A 21248-nucleotide genomic window follows, 5' to 3' on the forward strand; every position below is an offset into this window, starting at 1 on the left:
CTCAGAAGAAAAGGCTAAGGAGTATACTCAATTCCCTAAGATGAAGTCCCTAAGATGGTTGGATGGTGGCTTTTATGCCTCCTTCCAGCAACTCCTGCAGCCAAGCTTGGTGCCAAATGTATTGATCCACTCTCCTTTGAACCACATCACTGGGACCTCCATACACACTGCCCAGGCTTGCACCCCAGAGAGATCACTACTAATACAGCAGCCCAAGGAGGTGCTGTGATTCTCCAGCGGTATGACTTCACCCCCAGAGGCACACTCCATTGTCTCTCAAGACAGACAAGATGCCAACAGTGCTATTGTGCTTCTTCTTTGGCGATCACTTGTAGCCGAGTAAGATTGACTTCCATAAAAACGGTTTTAACAGTGAATCCATAAGTGACTGTGGAGGCCAATTCTGGACCCACACGTCCTTCCACAGTGGGGACATTGGTTCCCTAGTGGGAGTTGATCACGCTGCGGATTTAACAAGCGTACCTTCCTCTTAGCGCGTTTCTCCCTTGTGTCCTGAGTTCGAGTGTCTTCAAAGTCCATGACACCTTTAGTAAAGGCAGTTCTCCAACTGGAGCACTCACAGGCCAGCGTTTCCCAGTTGTCGGTGTTTATACTACATTTATTTAGATTTGCCTTGAGACAGTCTACAGTCTTTAAACCTCTTTTGTTGACCACCAGCATTACGCTTTCCATTTTTAAGTTTGGGATAGAGTAATTGCTTTGGAAGATGATAATCAGGCATCAGAACAACATGACCAGTCCAACGAAGTTGATGTTGAAGAATCATTGCTTCAACAGTCTCAAATGAAGAGAGAACTGCCTTTTGTACATTTGATTGTTTGCTAATGGGCAGATGAAGAGTCTAGCTGGCTAGAATGTTTCCTTTAACATAGTTGGTGCCCAAGACCTATAACACTGTTAGGACCATTCTAAAGATAAAATAGTTTGAGAATTTTGCCAAGAGAGACAGAAACCTGGTTTTGCAATGTCTGGAAGAAGGAACAGGGAGGGGGCCTCTTACTGGTTGTTGTCTACCTTTAGGGGAAGTGGTGCGGTTTCTTCAACTAATGCCATCTGTCTGGGTGCTACCTTAGCCGTGCTCAGTTTGCAGATTTGTAAACAAACAGATGCCACCAAAATGTCGTGAGTCTCCTTCCAAGCAAAAAGACCCTGTAGTGATAGCCCCAGAAATTTCCTTTTTCCTTAGGAAAGTGGAGAATCACATGCACCTCAGGATATTTGTACGAACTATCCAAATGGCAGATGACCCACTTCTTCCAACCTCCTGCCAAAAAATATGTGTTCTACCTAGCATGTGACAATACGCTTAGACCTATGGTAACTTGCCGGTAGGAGATTGCATCTTATCTTACACCCCTTCCTCTATTTCAAACATCCGTACCCTGGCTCTGCTGTTGGTTGGATGAAGGCAAAGGCGGTAGGTCTCATTTGAGTTCAGATTTTCATGGTGCTCCACCAAAATCTGTGGTGTCACAGGAAGTCCAAGGAGGAGGCTAATATAAGAATTATTTGTAAACACCTATGTGGACATGGCAAAGATGACAGCAAAGAAGAGTTCAAGGGATGAATTTGATTTGAAAAAAGAAACTCCCTATTTGGATAATGTGGCAATGTTATATGTTAAATGGAATCACAGGCAGGACTAAATTATGAGCAGGACAGGAGTTAGAAAGTAAAGAATAATAGTAATGAAAGAATTGTGGAATAGATAACAGTACAGTGGTACCTCGGGTTAAGTACTTAAATCGTTCCGGAGGTCCGTTCTTAACCTGAAACTGTTCTTAACCTGAAGCACCACTTTAGCTAATGGGGCCTCCCGATGCTGTCGTGCCGCCGGAGCACAATTTCTGTTCTCATCCTGAAGCAAAGTTCTTAACCTGAAGCTCTATTTCTGGGTTAGCGGAGTCTGTAACCTGAAGCGTATGTATCCTGAGGTACCACTGTATAATGCAGCATAGAAGGGTGGGGAATAGCAACAGCATGGAAGAAGGGTGGGAAGTCAGCTTTTAAATTGTGTATTAAATTTGATAGTAAATTTCATGTTCATTTGTTTACAAAATTGAAACTTAATAAAAAATTAATTGAGGGGGGGAAAAAAGGAAATCCAAGGCAGGACCTTCTTTCAGTTTCCATTGTGTCCCAAAAAATAAAGTTGTGGTCAACTTTGCCAGCAACGTGAAATTAAGTGACCTTTAGGCTGCAGGTTGCTCACCCCTGCTTTCTACCTCCACTCTTGGAAGCTGTAAAACTTTGAAAATCTGTTGCTGGGAACTGGAAGAAGAGAGAGTGCTGTTGTACTCAGGTCCTGCTCATGGGTCTCCATATATATATAAACAATTAAGTTTTCAATTTTACATCTCAAAATAAACATCTTGCATTATACCATACGTTCAGCGACTTCCCTCCTTCGCCTTCCATGGTTCATTTAGTTTTCCCACCATTCCTGCATATTTTGCTATAACCATCTAATTCAGTTCTCCTATCTGCTATCTGACATCACTGAAATGCTCATGGGTTTCCGATGGCATCTGGCTGGCCAATGTGAAAACAGGAGGTTGGATGAGACAGAGGTGTCGCAAGGTGGGTGCGGTGGGGTGCAGTGCGCCCCAGGTGCCACCTCCGAGGGGGGTGACAAAATGCTGTACAGCAATCAACCAGACCTTGCTCCGCCACTGCGCACTGGATGGCACCACTGGCACAATCGTGGCCATTGCCCCGTGCCCAGATGCACGGCATGGACACCGCCCCAGGTGCCAGAGCGACTAGCTCAACCGCTGGGTTGAGATGGTCCTTTGATCTGATCCAGGAGAGATCTTCTTCCTGTGTTCAACCTGTGTTCAACCATTCCTAATTCAGCTCTTGCTTATTCTTAGGGGCAAGGAAAGAGGCTGGGAGCTCTGGGTGTAGAAATGACTAGTTATAGGGTGGCCAAATCACTGCAGATGGTGACAGCAGCCACGAAATTAAAAGACGCCTGCTTCTTGGGAGAAAAGCAATGACAAACCTAGACAGCAGCTTAAAAAGCAGAGACATACCTATAATGGTTCTAGGGGTTGCTCGTGCGTAAGCCGGTGTTTATCTCCCCGGCTGGGTGCAAACACCTGGCTGGGTTGCCAAAGTGAACGTTTTCTGTCCGGACAGCCACTCGCCCGTGGCTGACTCAATCGCTGGCAGAATCCATCAGTGGGCGTTTCTTAAACTTCTTCCAGCAAAGAAGCTCTTTGACGCCTAGTCTCCTCCTACTCTCTCTGTGCGAAAGCCTTCTGCGCAAGGAGGGCGTGGGCAATGGAGGACCCCTACTCTCCCCGCTGGTCCCAGGCAAAGAGTCATGGGACCGCCTCGCCGCTTCCCCCATCTGCCCCCCTTCTCCACTGGTGCTACGCTGATTCTCTTCCCCAGAAGATAGGCTGCTTCTCCCGATCCCTGGACGCTCTCTGGAATCCCTCTGGCTTTTGCTCTCTCCCTCCGGCACTGATGGCAGTTCCCTGACCATACCCTTGCCAACAAAGGTCCGTATAGTTAAAGCCATGGTTTTCCCAGTAGTGATGTATGGAGGTGAGAGCTGGACCATAAAGAAGGCTGATCGTCAAAGAATTGATGCTTTTGAATTATGGTGCTGGAGGAGACTCTTGAGAGTCCCATGGACTGCAAGAAGATCAAACCTATCCATTCTGAAGGAAGTCAGCCCTGAGTGCTCACTGGTAGGACAGATCATGAAGCTGAGGCTCCAATACTTTGGCCACCTCATGAGAAGAGAAGACTCCCTGGAAAAGACCCTGGTGTTGGGAAAGATGGAGGGCACAAGGAGAAGGGGACGACAGAGGACAAGATGGTTGGATGGTGTTCTCGAAGCTATCAGCATGAGTCTGACCAAACTGCGGGAGGCAGTGGAAGGAGTGCCTGGCGTACTCTGGTCCAGGGGGGTCATGAAGAGTCGGACACGACTAAACGACTAAACAACAACAAGGGTGGCCAAAATCCAGGACATTTGTTTTAAAGTGTAAAATTTCCCCCGGATGGACATGTAGGCCCCCCCAAAAAAGAGGACATATCTTGGAATTCCCAGACATATGGCAGCCCTAACTAGTTATCGACAACCGAAAAAGAACCAATGTAAACAGGCCTGCCAAGAAGGACTTAACTGGTACAAAAAAAATTATCTGAGAATTTGGCTTGAGGGAAATGCAGAAGAAAGTGGGGGGGGGGGGTTAGGAGATAATAATTTTGCTTATGTGGCTGCCTTGTGCAAGTATGAGTTCTCAAAAGCGCATTCTTTCTCTAAGCCAGTTTCCCAGTGGAAATGATTGTTCATTCTTTCATCCTCATGCTTGACTGAGGTTCTTAATTACCACTGGGAAGTTAAGTTCATTATCCCCTCTTCTCTGCATGCTTTTAATAATACCAACTTCAACCAAACAAGGCTAAAAATGAGCAAACGGAAAGCTTTCCCCCCTGCTTTTCATTCCTGCAGCTCTAAATAAAACGCTGGACAAAAAGGTGGTTTATTGCGGCAGGTGGCTTGACGAAAAGGATAAAAACATTCCCTTATTTATTCACCAACTCTTATATATGAGCTAGTCTCCCTGGTCACATGTAGGGGGAGGAGGCTCCAGTGGAACAGGAAGTTATACTGGCTGGCATAACTTCCCCCTGCCTGTACCACTCTAGGGAAACAAGGAATGTTGTGTTTGACTGCTCCAATGGATTACATCCCACACCTTTTCCAGGTGTGGGGCTCACAGCCTCTCTGCCTATGAGTCCGAGTCTCTCCCACGGAAAAGGGTGCCTCGCTGGTTACGGATAGGAGGAGAAAGAGTTGACGCCGGCCATTGCAACGTGGGCACCCACAATCCTGAGGGCAAGATTGCATACACACACACACACACACACACACCCCACACACAGCCTCCTCCCCACCAAATCTGCCCCCCTTTCACACCAGATTATTTGGGGTTGCAGAGGGAAGAGACCTGTTCTGCCTACTGTGCCAGCTGCAGGTGGACGGCATGGGATTTCCAGGTTCCTCATCACATTGAAATTGACACACTTTATCAGTTTCCCCAGTTTTCTGGGTTTTTCCCAAACCTGGGTCTCCAGCTGGACTACAGCTCCCGTCATCCCTAGCTAGCAAGACCAGGGGTCAGGGATGATGGGAGTTGTAGTCCCAAAACAGCTGGCGACCCAAGTTTGGGAAACCAGGCAGTCTATCCTCAGGGCTATTGTGGGGGAAGTTTAGTTTCTTTCGCTATTGCTTAAATAAAATTCCAGCAGCAAAGGTTGGATCAGGTGCTACTAGAGGGACTTTCAGTTGATGGTGACAGAAGAAGAAGAAGAAGAAGAAGAAGAAGAAGAAGAAGAAGAAGAAGAAGAAGAAGAAGAAGAAGAAGAATAGTAGTAGTAGTAGTAGTAGTTTGGATTTGATATCCCACTTTATCACTACCCAAAGGAGTCTCAAATCGTCTAACATTCTCCTTTCCCTTCCTCCCCCACAACAAACACTCTGTGAGGTGAGTGAGGCTGAGAGACTTCAGAGAAGTGTGACTGGCCCAAGGTCACCCAGCAGCTACATGTGGAGGAGTGGAGACGCGAACAAATAGCTGTCAACCTTCCGTTTTTGGGCGGGAAATTCCCTTATTCCAGCGTCGTTTCCCGCTGCTATCCCAAATTGTTAGATATCCCGTAGACTGTCCCTGGAACAGGTGAGGCTGCTGATCCCTTATTTTCAAATCTGAAAGTTGACAGCTATGCGTGAACCTGGATCACCAGATTATGAGTCTACTGCTCTTAACCACTACACCACACTAACTACTTACCTGTCTCCTCTGCCCTCCTCCTACTTCCACCTACCTTCCACTATTTCTGCAGGGTGGGAGTAATAATAAGAAAGTAAACAGGTGCAAAGCTTACGTTGTGTAATGGCAGATCCGCCTTTCTACATCCCAGGGCCCTCCAGATTTTATTTTACAGCTTCCATCAGCCCCAATCAGCAAAGGACACCAGGTTGGGCAAGACCATAATGTGTTTAACTGGGAAATATGGATCAGAGAAATATAGCACAGGCACAATGGCAGAAAAATCAGCAAGGCTCCTGAGCTTGCATCTATTGGTGCTCTGGTATCTGTCTAACAACCCTACCTGTCTCCTAGGCAAGCGTCTCGTCGGATGAAGAGAAATCTGCCCCTTAACACCACTGTCCTTTTGAAATAGGAAGCTTTGCTGCCTCTAAATAATCAGGACAAACCTCCATGTCTCCACTGTGAGATCATGAGTGACGTCATAGGCTGCCACCCCTCCTTCCCCCAGGTAACAATACTTATTAAAATTCCAATTACAAGCTCAGCAGGCAGGAGAAAAAGAAGAAGAAAACCTGGGGCTGCTTTTTTCCCCCCTTGGCAGAAGCGTCCGGCCCCTTTCAATGATGCAAAACTATTAATTCTGGAGGAAACCCAGTTCTTCAGTAAACTATTTCAGTCTGCTAAAACAACCCAGCTCCTGTAAGTTCCAATGTGTCCATTGTAATTATGATTCAGTTGTTTGGCTTTCACCTTATTGCTTATGTATGAACTATGCTTTGGTCTTCTTCTGTTTCTGTTAGAAGGATGCACCTTACTGCACCCCCCTCACAATACAACAACAGCCCATATTAGCCAGGGATGTACACTGGAACCTTGGGTTGCGAACGGGATCCGTTCTGGAGGTCCAGCCGGATCCCGAGGTTTTCGCAACCCGAGGATCACTGTTATACGCATGCACACAGTGGTAGACCACTTCTGCACATGCGCACACGGCGAAACCCGGTCAAATACTTCCGGGTTTGCCACTTTCGCAACCTGAAGTTTACGTAACCTGAGGGTTGCATAACCCGAGGTGCTACTGTATTGATTAGCTGTTTTTTACATTGAGATGTAAGTATAATCGGGGGGGGGGGTCATTGTTCCTTTGGCTGCTTTGTCCTTTGTGTGTGATACAACTATTGCCTTTTTTTTCAAAAAAAAAAAGACGAACATTCATCACTAATAATAATAGAACTCTGCAAGAGGCTGATAAGGCAACAAGACTTTTGGGGTTGCGTGCGTATCAATTACAAATGGCTGACTTTGCAGACTCAAAAGCATTCCCATCTCCCAAAGGCATTTTCTGCTTTAAAATGAAAATGGCAGTAGTCAGGTTAAGCAAGCAAGACATTAATAATCATAGTGTTATAAGAATTTAAGGTCTCAAATATATATATTAAATGTTCATAAATGTACAAGGCAAACACATACATAAGTATATAAACCATGTGTCTGAAATAGTACAGGAGAACAATCCTGAAACCATTTTGACTCTCCCAGTGACCTCAAATATTCTTCTGCAGTGAGGAAGGAAATGGGAAAAGCCTCCCCTTTGTCTCTTTGCTCACAAATCTTGTCTTTGTGTAGGAATAGGGTGAGCCTGTGACCTAGATTCAGGAAATAAGTATTTAGCATCTCAAAAGGAATGGTCAGGCTGCCCAAGTAAAGCAATCAGTGACCATTATCAGGTATCCTGACAAACAGGATTTGTGTTGGAGAACGCCTCCTTCAGTGATGTATGTATGGTGTTTTGGGGGGTGGTCTTGAGCTACAGGATAGGCAATTTCAAAAGTCTATATAAGGGCTTGCGCACCATTGTTCAGGGTCCCTCCTGCCTCCTCCGTGTGGTGAGCGAGCACCCTGTTGCAGCAGTTAATAAAGATCAGGCTTGCTGGCTTCCTTGCTTCTCAATATTCTCTGGTTGGCCTCGGTTATCTTCTCCTACCGATAGAGAACCTACATAAGGACTCTATATGGGCTCTTGGATACCCCATAAGGGAAAGGGAGCAGTTTTGTCTTAAAACCATAGCCAACAGAAGTGTAACTGAAAGATGGGATGACCAGGGAGCATGAAGAGTCCATTGGTGATCACAATGGGCGAAAGGAGTTCTGGCTCGGTCCCTGCTACTGCCAACCCAGCAGTTTGAAAGCACATAAAGTGCAAGGAGATAAATAGGTACCGCTCCGGTGGGAAGGTAAATGGCGTTTCCATGCGCTGCTCTGGTTCGCCAGAAGCGGCTTACTCATGCTGGCCACATGACCCGGAAGCTGTACGCCGGCTCCCTCGGCCAAGAAAGCGAGATGAGCGCCGCAACCCCAGAGTCAGTCATGACTGGACCTAATGGTCAGGGGTCCCTGTTAGACTGTAAGCCAGTTTACTAATGTGTCCAGCACAGCACCATTTTTAAAATTATTATTTAGGCAATAGCCCCAAGTTTCTGAGTTGGCAAAGTGCCCTGGGTCATTCGTGACATAGGCGCAAGGCCATGCCGGGTCACTGATCTGGATCATCAGCCATCGTGCCTAAAAATCCACTTCTTTTTCTGCCACAACAGCTCATCGGATCAGACCATCGACTGAGCAAGGGATGGTCGTGTTTTTTACCCGGAGGTTTCCCGTGGTGAGCAATGTTGAGAGTGATGTTTGAGCCTCAAATCCAGCCTTGTTGTTCTCCAGGAGCTGAAGGCTCCTTGCCTTATTTGAATGCTTAATCTGCATACCGAGGCAGCCGCTCCAGGGTTATGCAAATTCCTGAAGCAGATGATTGCGGCTGAGCTGCAAATAACAAAGCAAAGGATGAAGTGGAACATTCTGAAACTGGCGCTGTCAGGGGAATGCCTTTGTTTGAATTTCATATTTTGAAACGTGACAGGCAAGCGTGCTTTGCGCATTCGACAGGTAGGTTTAGGCAGCAGGTGGAGTGATGGTGGAAAGAGAATTGAGGTTGGGGTGGGGAGGAGCTATTTTCGTATCTGAGATTATTATTATTATTATTTAAAAAGATGTTTTTATTTGTTTTTTCAAATATGAATTTATAACAAAAGCAAATACATTTCCATATACAGTGGTACCTCAGGTTACATACGCTTCAGGTTACAGACTCCGCTAACCCAGAAATAGTACCTTGGGTTAAGAACTTTGCTGCAGGATGAGAACAGAAATTGTGCTCTGGCAGCGCGGCAGCAGCAGGAGGCCCCATTAGCCAAAGTGGTGCTTCAGGTTAAGAACAGTTTCAGGTTAAGAACGGACCTCCGGAACGAATTAAGTACTTAACCCGAGGTACCACTGTACAGATTTCTCTGAATCTCAAGACCTCCCCCTCCCCTCCGTGGCTCCTAATGTCAACGTTTTCAGCTTCATATTCTATCATAGTCTATATTTTGTATCTCTCCATATTGTCCACAGTATCCGTGTCCACTTGATCCGTGACCAAGAAAAAGAGACGGTGGAAGAAGATTGGAAGAAATTTAAAGTATATCTTAAGAACTGTTGCAAAATTGAAGAGTGCTAAAATGTCAAGGGAAATGAAAATATAGAATTATAGCTGTATGAGAAGAAGCTAAAAAAAGAAAATAAGTAATTAGACAATTGGTGTGAGGAGTTGTTGAAAAAACTTTAAAATAGGGATGCAGAAAAGGAGAGGTAAGGGGAAGTCTGGGAAGTAAGGTTTATGAAAAAGAGGATTTAAATTATACATGTTTTATACGTTTTGTTTGTTTATGTATTGTGTGTTGTTTTGTTTTTAATTTGTGTTGGAAAACTAATAAAAAAAAATTATAAAAAAAGAAAATTTCTCGTTGCCAGTCTTCAGACAACCCTGCTAGTGATAAGGGACTTTCCCACCAACCCTGCTAGTGATGTTTATTGCGTACACAATAATCTTTCAGATATCGTATAAATTTACTCCAGTCCTTTTGGAATACTTGATCATGCTGGTTTCAGATTTTTCCTGTCAGCTTCGCCAGTTCTGCAAAGTCCATCATTTGCATTTGCCACTCTTCTTTCACTGGTACTTCTTGTTGTTTTCATTTCTGGGCTAAAAGAATTCTTGCCACAGTTGTGGCATACATAAATAGTCTTCTACCTTCAAAAGAAGATAAAAGGTTCCTTTTTAACCAGACTTTGGTTGACCTGATTGACATCCTATACCTTTTTAAAATGTGGCTTTTTGGGGGGAGGGGGTGTTATTGGGTTATTATTATTTTAATTTTATATATTGTGATCTGTTCTGTGAGCTGCCCTGAGACCTTCGGGTATAGGCCGGTATATAAATTCAATAAAGATAAATATATATAAATATAAACAATAAATGCAGCTAAGTCCCCTTTGTGCTGTGTTGAATACACATTGTTTTTGTTGTTGTTGTTTAGTCGTTTAGTTGTGTCCGACTCTTCGTGACCTCATGGACCAGAGCACGCCAGGCACTCCTATCTTCCACTGCCTCCTGCAGTTTGGTCAAACTCATGCTGGTAGCTTCAAGAACACTGTCCAACCATCTCATCCTCTGTCGTCCCCTTCTCCTTGTGCCCTCCATCTTTCCCAACATCAGGGTCTTTTCCAGGGAGTCTTCTCTTCTCATGAGGTGGCCAAAGTATTGGAGCCTCAGCTTCACGATCTGTCCTTCCAGTGAGCACTCAGGGCTGATTTCCTTCAGAATGGATAGGTTTGATCTTCTTGCAGTCCATGGGACTCTCAAGAGTCTCCTCCAGCACCATAATTCAAAAGCATCACTTCTTCGGCGATCAGCCTTCTTTATGGTCCTCTTTTAAAACATTGCTTTTAAAATGCAATAAAAACAGTTTACAATAATATAAACATACTTCTATAATGCCCAGCAAAACTAAGTGGTGTCTGTAAATAATATCGCCAGACATCTTGAGCCATCATGACATATTATCTTTTGCAGGGAAAAGCCAAACGAAAAGTATGATTGACAGCCAACTGGACCTGCTGAAAAAATTAGCTCCTGGTCCCATACTGGTAACAGATAGTGAATTTCACTGCCTCAAACATTGGGATGCAAATTCAACCTTCTCAGCTGTGGCCGGACACATTCTATCACATAGAAATGAGCATTAATTAAAGGAGAGGACCAGATGCCGGAATGAAGCATATGTGAGCACAAGATGGGATACAACGTTGGCTGGCTGCTGGCATCCTCTGCCCCCTGGGCATGGCAGTGACACTCGCCCCAGGCACAGGGAAACATACAAGCGCTCATTAGCTCTTTCGGGCTGATCTGATACGGCTGTCCAATTCCTCCCTAGCTGTCTGCGTAAATGACGGAGTTGTGAACATAGCCGGCAGAGCTGGCAATCTAGTTATTAGACACGGTGTTTAACTCGAGTCTTAAGTTTTCCTCAAGTTTCACCCCATAATTATTAGACCTGGGACTTCCACAGTGTTTGTGTAGGTGGATATTAGATTTTCTATCAAACTGTTCCCAAAGGGTCAGGTTGGGTTTCCATGTCTCTGGGGATCTCATCATGAATACGGGGACGCCGCAGGGGTGTGTGTTGAGCCCGCTTTTATATACACTCTATACAGCTGACTGTGCCCCCAAATACCCCAGTAATAAGATCATTAAGTTTGCAGATGCTAAAACGGTGGTTGGTTTAATCATGGCTGGAGAGGGGGAGGCGGCCTATAGGAAGGAAGTTGAGCAGTTGGGGGAGTGGTGCAGGAGAAACAACTTATGACATAACCACATTCTATGGATATGGAGCTTTGAATGGGCCTTCTTGCATCTACTGTAATGGATTCTGTACATTCACACCCCCCAGATAACAACACCAGACTTCAAATTCTAGGGTGTTTTTCCCCTCTGTGCCCAGATCCTGTGGAACAGCACCAATAGCCAGATAAGCATAACTATCATGCTTAGCATTAAAGTACTTATGCAGCACTTCAGAGTCTGCCTCCCCAGCCATACCCCTACCAAACCTGCTTTAGGTAAAGGGACCCCTGACCATTAGGTCCAGTCATGACCGACTCTGGGGCTGTGGCGCTCATCTCGCTTTATTGGCCGAGGGAGCCAGCGTACAGCTTCCGGGTCATGTGGCCAGCATGACTAAGCCGCTTCTGGCGAACCAGAGCAGCGCACGGAAACGCCGTTTACCTTCCCACCGGGGTGGTACCTATTGATCTACTTGCACTTTGATGCGCTTTCGAACTGCTAGGTGAGCAGGGACCGAGCAACGGGAGCTCACCCCGTCACGGGGATTCGAACTGCCGACCTTCTGATCGGCAAGTCCTAGGCTCTGTGGTTTAATCCACAGCGCCACCCGCATCCCTTAAAACCTGCTTTATACCCTCCTTAATTTCCTGGCTGGAGTGGCTGCTGGACTCTAATGATGCCTCTGTTTTCCTGGATGCAAGATATGAGTGTGTGCAGAAATGAGGGTTGCTACTCATCCCTTAAAATAGGCCATTGTCCCTTTTTTAGGGCACAGAGTTCCCTGCCCATTTGGCCGCCCGTTTGGCCTGCTTTTGAAATCATCCTACTCCACAAAAATAATAAAATCAGTACAGTGGTACCTCTGGTTGCGAACGAGATCCGTTCTGGAGACCCGTTCGCAACATGAAAAGAACGCAACCTGCAGTGGCGCGTCTGCGCATGCGCGGGTTGCAATTAGCCGCGTCTGCGCACACGTGTGACGTCATTTTGCGCGTCTGCGTATGCGTGAGCGGCGAAACCCGGAAGTAACCCCTTCTGGTACTTCTGGGTCACCGCGGGACGTAACCTGAAAGAACTTAACATGAAGCGGGTAACATGAAGCGGACGTAACATGAGGTATGACTGTATTGGCACAAGCACAACTGGGCAAACCTAGCTAAATTGTGGGAGCGCTGCAACATACACTCCAAGCGTCCCGATTTTCCAGGGACAGTCCGGAATTGCAAAAGCCATCCTGGCTTCCGGTTTGTTTGGGTTTTTTTAATATGTTTATTTTATTTTGCAACACAAAAACACATAACACTAATAAAAGAAAAAAGGGGGGGGGAGAAAACTTCAAAAGAAGAGACAAAAACCAATACGGAACAAATAATGGACAATGAACATGTAACCGTATTTCAGTTCTTCTTTTCTTCTAATTGACTTCCTTTGTCCTCAGCACGGTTCTACTGTCATATTTAGTAAATTGTTTCCTTCTCACTTCTCCCCCCCCCCCTTTCTTTCTACAGTGGTACCTCAGGTTACATACGCTTCAGGTTACATATGCTTCAGGTTACAGACTCTGCTAACCCAGAGATAGTACCTTGGGCTAAGAACTCTGCTTCAGGATAAGAACAGAAATCGTGCTCTGGCGGCACGGCGGCAGCGGGAGGCCCCATTAGCTAAAGTGCTGCTTCAGGTTAAGAACAATTTCAGGTTAAGAACGGACCTCCGGAACAAATTAAGTTCTTAACCTGAGGTACCACTGTATTTTAATCTTTTACACCATAATTTGTTTTGCAAAAGTCCCGGCTTCTGATTTGATCTTGGGGTGTCCCTATTTCCCCCACCAGTGCCACATTCAGGGAGGAGGATGAGTCGGTGCTTGTCCTGAGTGACGAAAATGGTGGCAGCTGCAAGAGAGCACCCAGTTGACTCTCCATGGCCGCCGCTACCAGCTTCCTCCCTTGGGCAGATCAAAGAGGCTGAGGGCGAGGAGGAGCAGAGGTCCAGACCTGAATGATACACTGGCTCTGAGGGGCAAGCAGAGGGCAGGGCCGCCCTGGGTGGAAAGAAAGAGGGAACAGAGTGAGATGCAACCAGTCTTGATTAATTTTTTAAATCCTTTCTGCATCTGCGTCTAATCTTGGCCCTTTCTAAAATTCATTTATTGGTGTGCATTGTTCTTTTTGTCAATCTACCAAAGAATTAAATAAAATTAGAGATTAAGGGGATTCCTCAGGACGGTGGAGGGCATGTGTGCTGTATCCCATTGGTGAAGTGGCGATGGCACTCGCCGTTATTCTGTTAGCAAATGCTCTGCGGGTGGAGGGGACACAAAAAATTGGGGGCTGAGGAGGGTCAGTTAGGGGAGGAGTGAGAAATGTCCCTTTTTGTCATCTGAGGAAAGTTGGAGCGTATGCTGCAATGTCTTGAGGATTGCAGTCCTTAAAGCCAGAAGGACCTTTATAGGTTCCGTACATAGGTGTCAACCGTCCCTTATTTGGTGGGAAAGTCCCTTATCCCAGCGCAGTGTCCCGCTGCTGTCCCTTATTGATGATGTCCCTTAAATATCCTGGGTTTCAAAGGAAGCAGCTCCTCTCCCTCCCTCCCTGCCGGCCAGGGAGGAGGGAGGCTCCAACTGTGTTGCTTGGCTGTGTTGCTCACCCAATAAGGAGTCTAAGAACGACTGGGGGATGGAGCTTGCATGTCTTGTGCCAATCAAATTGGCCGCGTTGCCTGGAGACTCGCCTTTGCTCAGCGCTTCCCAGCGGAGAGGTGACGGTGTTTTTCCTTGCTGCATTCCCTTTGCTGGGTTGCTGCGCCGTGGGAACCACCGCTTGAGGCTTCGTTTGGCTGCTGGCTGGGCTTTCTGCCTTTGGCTCGGAGGTGCTCAGAAGTTGAACATACCTGTGCTTGGAAAATCCCTTATTTTGGCTGCTGATCCCTTATTTTCGAGGCTGCTGGTCCCTTATTTTCAAATCTGTAAGTTGACAGCTATGGTTCAGTAGCCATTGGCTGAAAGCAAGCAAAGGCAGAACGAACAGAACACTTTTGTATTTTGCCATTTCCGAGGCCTCTGGCCTAGTTCCACCACTGTTTGGTTAAGGCTCTCCCTTTTCTGTATACTTTTGCTGAACAGTTTAGGCTAATGAGTTCATGTAGGAAGAGCCGTTGTTTTGTCTGACTGCCAATTATTCATTATAATCTAAAGAGCTGTCGGTTAACCAAAGCAGCTGCGGTGACTTGCCAGAGTGTAGAAGGAGCCTTTCAGTGACTCACACATCTGCTCTGATGCGGCTGCCTTGATGCCGAGCCAAAATCTGCTTCCAATAAATATTGTATAAATATCGGTGCTTTATGAAGCTCAGCATCTGGCCAAGGCTGGCCAGCTCAGAATGAGCCTTCGCCAGTCACGCGCTAGACAATGTAATAAAAGCGCCTGCCCTCATGGCTGAGACTTGCATAATGTTTCAAGTGCAATTATAACATTCACAATCAAGCCATGAGGCCATCCAAATAATCTCCTGTCTTCTCCAATTTGTAGAGCATAAAGAAAAAAAGGTCTCTCTCTCTCTCTCTCTCTCTCTCTCTCTCTCTCTCTCTGTGTGTGTGTGTGTGTAGATATATAGATAGATAGAGATATATATATATACTGTATTTTTCGCTCTATAGGACACACCTGACCATAAGACGCACCTTGTTTTAGAGGGGGAGAACAAGAAAAAATATATCTCCCCCTCTTTGCTCAGCGCCCCTTCAGCAAAGCAGCAGGAGAAACAGAGTCCCTTCCATTTCTTGCTATCCCAGCTTCAGCAAAAGGAACCCGAAGCCTCCGGAGCACAGTGGGAACTCGCGCTGTGCTCCGAAGGCTTCAGGCGGCTATCCCTGAAGCCTGCAGAGTGAGAGGGGTCGGTGCACTCCCTCTGCGCTTTGGAGGCTTCGCGTTGCTGTCGCTGAAGCCAAGGAGCCTGCATTCGCTCCATAGGACGCACACACATTTCCCCTTAATTTTTGGAGGGGGGAAGTGTGTCCTATAGAGCGAAAAATACGGTATAGTGGTACCTTGGGTTACAGACGTTTCAGGTTATGCCTTTCGGGTTGCACACCATGCCGAACCCGGAAGTACTGGAACAGGTGACCTCTGGGTTTCGGCGCTCGCACATAAGCAGTAAATCGTGCTTTGCACATGCGCAGAAGCACCGAATTGTGACCCGCATGTGAGCAGACGCGGCACTGCGGGTTGTGAACCCTGCAGGTTGCGAACGTGCTTCCCGCACGAATCACGTTCGCAACCTGAGGTTCCACTGTGTGTGTGTATATATATATATATAACTGGAATGAGGAAAGAAAGAAAGACAGAAGAGATGGGTTGTGGCACCTACTATGAACTTTCCAGCCCAGGTTGACCCACCCATGAGGAAAGGTGAAACAACCACCTCAGGCGGCAGAATCCACAGAGGCAGCAGATCTGGCCTCCAGCAAATGCATTGCCCACTGCTGCTGCCATTGCCACTCGCTCCTTGGAGTTGGAGTTGGGACATGGGTGGCACTGTGGTCTGAACCACTGAGCCTCTTGGGCTTGCCGATCAGAAAGTTGGCGGTTCGAATCCCCATGACGGAGTGAGCTCCCATTTCTCTGTCCCAGCTCCTGCCAACCTAGCAGTTCAAAAGCAAGCCAGTGCAAGTAGATAAATAGGTACTGCTCTGGTGGGAAAGTAAATGGTGTTTCCGTTTGCACTGGTTTCCACCACGGTGTCCTTTTGCACCAGAAGCGGTTTAGTCCTGCTGGCCACATGACCCAGGAAGCTGTCTGTGGACAAACACTGGCTCCCTCAGCCTGAAAGCAAGATGAGTGTCACAACCCCATAGTCACCTTTAACTGGTCTTAGCCATCCAGGGGTCCTTTACCTTTATCTATAAGGTGCTGATCTTGGTATATAAACTCCTGCTATGCACCTTGGACTCAGGATACCTGAAATATCATCTCACCCCTCCTGCAGATGCCATCTTATCAGGCAGAGCTCTGCCGCAGCACTGGAAATTACTCAAGTACCCCCTGCAGTATCTCCTGTTCGCCTAGAATTCCCTTCACGTCATGTACTGCAACAGAAATCTGTTCCCCAAATTCTCCTTGGAATTCTCAGCTGCAAATGTTGATGTCCCTGGCGGTGTTGATATCAGCGAAATGCCTGCTCCTGCCCTAATAGGTCTACAAATCTTAACTGTTAGCAGCGGAAGAAACAACAAAACAGGGAAGGGAGGGAGATACAGCAGGGGGAAGTTCAGCAGGGGAGGGATTAATATTCACAAATGCAGAATATTCATCAGATGCACTCTCTCTGAAAGTGGGCCAAACATTCACTTTTTCTGCGTCATCTGACAGACATTATAATCAAATATTTGTCCTCCTGTGTTTTCCCTGCAGTTTTTCCACCCCCACTGTTAAGTTGTGGGTGAACATATCAGACGACACAGTGATTCTTCAAACAGCTCTTGTTTATTCACAGGCCAGAACAGAACTGAACTGAAGGGCTCAGTCAGCCTGCTTATATTGAGCTCCTCTACAACGTTACTGTAGCAACTTTCCAAAACTATCCAATCACTGAACGTCACTTTCGATCCTTCATTTGCATAGCTATCTACATTATCCCCCTGCTGGCCCAGGGTGAGAACTTCAGTACATAACACCCACAGTCCCTCCCCCCCCCCAACTGCAGGAAATGCTTTTGGAAGGAATGGGAAAGGAACCCATTGTTCTGCCTCTTGTTCTGCCCTTCCCAGAGTCATGATGAGGGAGAGAGACTTTCTGCTTGGCCGGCAAAGTCTTTTTCCACCAGCCTTGCCCCAACCTCCAGCCCTAGAAGACATTTTTGTACAGGTTATTTATAAGGTGTATGATCTTCGTTGTTTCTTCAGCTTATAAACCATTTTGCGTATAGTAATGTAGAAAGGCAATATTACAAATAAAAGTGAAATGAAAAATTAAAAAATGGAATGGTTTCAACATGCCTAGTGATGTATTGAGCTAGAAAAGGGTCATCTCTTGGCACACCCCTTTGCTATATTTAAGACTATTTCTGTGGGTGCCATGCTTTTTTTTAATCAGCGTTTTAAAAAATGCTTTCCAGGGCTGTATTTTTAAAATAGTGAAATATATGTGCAATTAGCATTGAAATAAAAGAGCATTATAGCACTAATTGAAGAATTGGTTTTTTATTTTATTTTCAAAACTTGGTGCATTTCCACTATCCACCAATGCAATAATGCCCACCCTTTTTTAAATTAACCACTTTTGAACTACAATTGCTATGCAAAAAAAAGTAAACACTTTTGATGTTTTGTAGGCAATAATTGGGCAATCACGCTTAGTGTTTTAGCACTAATTAAATAATGTGGGGTGGCTTTTTTAACTTAAATAAAGCTCAATCTATCAAACAAACACCAAGCCATGAATGAGATGAACTGGCCCACAGGATTGTGGGCAGATTTGGAAGACTGAGCTAGAGGCGACTAGCAGGAAAACTTTCTGGTCCTCATCTACAGAAGGGTTCTCTCTACTATTCTGATCATATGTAGTCTCTTGATGCTCTCCAGTAATGTAATTCAATGGTCTTCAAGGCATCAGGTATCCATTTGCCTTGTCTCTGTGGGAATGTTCAGGAAGGCAGGAGAGGATATATTGTTTATTAATATCCTTCCTAACTTGTGTTAGCAAATCCCTTTAGTTAGCAGAGTGCATTCCCCTTTCAAACGCACAGCGGGTAGCTGGTTGTAGGCTTGTTTAAGCCTCTCACTATCATACAATTCGTGGGTGGTGCTGTGGGTTAAACCACAGAGCCTAGGACTTGCTGATCAGAAGGTCGGTGGTTCAAATCCCCGCAATGGGGTGAGCTCCCGTTGCTCGGTCCCTGCTCCTGCCAACCTAGCAGTTTGAAAGCATGCCAAAGTGCAAGTAGATAAATAGGTACCGCTCCAGGGGGAAAGTAAACGGCGTTTCCGTGCTCTGCTCTGGTTCGCCAGAAGCGGCTTAGTCATGCTGGCCACATGACCCGGAAGCTGTACGCCGGCTCCCTCGGCCAGAAAAGCGAGATGAGCGCCGCAACCCCAGAGTCGCCCGTGACTGGACCTAATGGTCAGGAGTCCCTTTACCTTTACCTTTTATCATACAATTCAATGTTCCTGGTAAGTTCCCCATTTTATCCCTCTCAAAAGAATAAACACATGACAATCTTATTTAAAGTCAATTAAAGAAGTTTACTCACAACATCATCAGTCCACAGTTGGCTCCCTGAAGGCAGATTTAGTTGCAAAGTATTTACGGTACATGCGGAACTATTCCAAATGGGAATAATCCCAGTGTCCTCTTTTGGCTGAAAGCCAATAGAGCATCTCTAGCTAAAAAGCTATTGCTCCCACGACGGAAGAAGTCAAAGAGAAAGAGAGAGTGCTGCGTGCCATGTGCTTTTGTTACCTGCACAGGTAAGGTCATGCCCACCTCTGGTCACATGCAAAGGAAGTATCACCCAGCCCAGGAGGAAACAGGAAGTTCCAAATGGCTGGACCAAACATCCCCTTGCATGTCCACTCTAGGAAAACAAGGAATGTCGTATTTGACTGCTCCTTGTGTATCACATCCCACAGTCTCCTCTTCACCGATTCTCTTGAGATCTTTGGATAAGACCCTAGCTATGCAGATTGACCTCCATGGGAGTTAGAAGGATTCATTTCAATAGGGGAAATGTTGTGTGCCTAGCAACAAAGGAAGTATTAGTGTTAACCCTGGGGCAGGGGAATAGCTGGGATTTATGTTGGAGGGCAGGACAGCAACCTGTCAGCATCCTCTGTCCAGCAGATAAGGAATGAAATGTCTCAACAATTTATAATTTTGGAAATTACAGGGACAGAAGTATCGAAACTGTATAGAAACTTATTCACGTCTGCGACTAAAGTGAAGAGAATGTTACTCGCCCCCAAATGGAAAGAAGCAGAAGTCCCAGCAAAGGGATACAAAAACTTATGGAATATGCAGAAATGGCAAAGCTTAGCAGAAGAATAAGAAATCAAGATAACAAACTTTTTATTTAAAAAATGGAAATTGTTTCTTGACTATTTACAAATAAATCACAAACACATGAGAACATTGGCAGGATTATTGTAATACCCTGCAGTTTGATAAGAGTACATATTTAAAGTAGACACATAAATGAACTAATTAAGCTAATCTGGATATGCAGAAGATATTAAAAATAAATTTAAGGAACCACAGGAAGAAGGGGAAGGAAGTCAAGTTTTGAAATGTTAAAATGATTGCAAAATTAGTGAAATGTAGAAACCCGAAAAGCATAAATAATTTTAAAAAACAACAACACCCATTTGTTATAAATTACTTTCTTTTGATCCCAAGTGTTCAGAAAAATCTGTCAAAATCTTCAGTCATTTGAAAACTAAAAAGTTAATTTTTAAAAAAATAACATCAGGGAGTACCTTTCATGCAGTTAATGAGTACCGTATTTTTCGCCCCATAGGACGCACCGCCCTATAGGACGCACCTAGGTTTTTTGGGGGGGGAATAAAGAAAAAATATATATTTCCCCCCCCAGGCACGGGGCTGGCGCGGGGGAAGCCCGAGCTTCCCCTGACCCCAGCCCCCAGAACAGCTTGCTATCCGCAAGCCTAGGGAGCTGCGCCAGTCTCCCCAGGCTTGCGGACAGCTGTGCAAAGCCCGGGTGCGCTCTTCAGTGCGCCCGAGGCTTCGGAATGCAGGCAGCTCTGCACAACCCTCCAGAGCCTGGCGTGAAGCTGCACCGGGCTCGGGAGGGTAGCGCAGAGCTTCCTGAAGCCTGGAAAGCGAGAGGGGTCAGTGCGCACCGACCCCTCTCGCTCTCCAGGCTTCAGCGAAAGCCTGCATTTGCCCCCATAGGACGCACCCACATTTCCCCTTCATTTTTGGAGGGGGAAAAGTGCGTCCTATAGGGCAAAAAATACGGTATATTTTGCAAAATTACAGAGAACACGCTTTTTTCATCTGATTTTTAAAAAAATCTAAACTAAAACAAACTTTTCAGCACTTCCTTCTCAAATTCCTCCTTTTCCCCCAAGCCCATTGAGATTCTCACCGTCGACTGCCATCATCGACTTTAACCAGGTCTTTACTCTCCGCAAGGTCCTGAATGACCGCACTACAATACATTTCAGTGTCAAATATTCTGATTATCTCTGCTTTTAGTTAAGTATTTTTATTTATTTACTGCCCCCCCCCCGCCCTTGCTACACCCATGCCCCTAGCTTGGTAATGTGGAGGCGAAGGATTTGCGGAAATTTCAAAATGGCTGCCAGACTGTGCTGATACTCCTTCAGGAAAATGTTTTTGTTTTTTTTAAGAAAGCACTTGTGCTACTGCCATTGCTAATGAGGAGCCCGACTGCCAAAAACACTTGGGTATTTCTGCTCCTCCTGGAGAAATCTGGTGATATGGTTCCCCCTGTGGTTCTTGGCCACAAATAAGATGGAGAATTGCAAGGGGCTGTATTTTAATTTACATTCTTTGGTGATGACTGCACCTTAAGTATTCATCTCTCACCCCCCCCACCCCCCAGCTATTTTAGTTACTGTGGCAATGTTACTGTGAGTTACTGTGGCAATGAATGAAAACAAACAAATGTTCAGCTTTAATATTTCCTCTAACAAATCAGCAGCAGCTGATTTTTCCTTGTTCGGTTGTAAGTTATCGTTCA

At 45.8% G+C, this 21248-nt stretch overlaps 2 long non-coding RNA genes across 2 annotated transcripts in view; one reads left to right on the plus strand and one right to left on the minus strand.

Moving 5' to 3' along the window:
• LOC310835366 overlaps nt 1-6217 on the minus strand; it is a 32717-nt gene extending 26500 nt beyond the window's left edge. The window contains exon 1 of the long non-coding RNA XR_014559603.1: nt 6157-6217. This is a non-coding gene — a long non-coding RNA (uncharacterized lncRNA). The remainder of the gene's footprint in view (nt 1-6156) is intronic.
• Nucleotides 6218-6336: 119 nt separating this feature from the next.
• On the plus strand, nt 6337-10952 carry LOC310834512. Its single transcript, XR_014559269.1, has 3 exons — nt 6337-6515; nt 8411-8753; nt 10762-10952. It is a non-coding gene; the product is annotated as an uncharacterized lncRNA (long non-coding RNA).
• The last annotated feature ends 10296 nt before the right edge of the window (nt 10953-21248 follow it).

Source organism: Podarcis gaigeae (assembly GCF_964106915.1).
Source record: "Podarcis gaigeae genome assembly, chromosome: 17".
NCBI lineage: Eukaryota > Metazoa > Chordata > Lepidosauria > Squamata > Lacertidae > Podarcis > Podarcis gaigeae.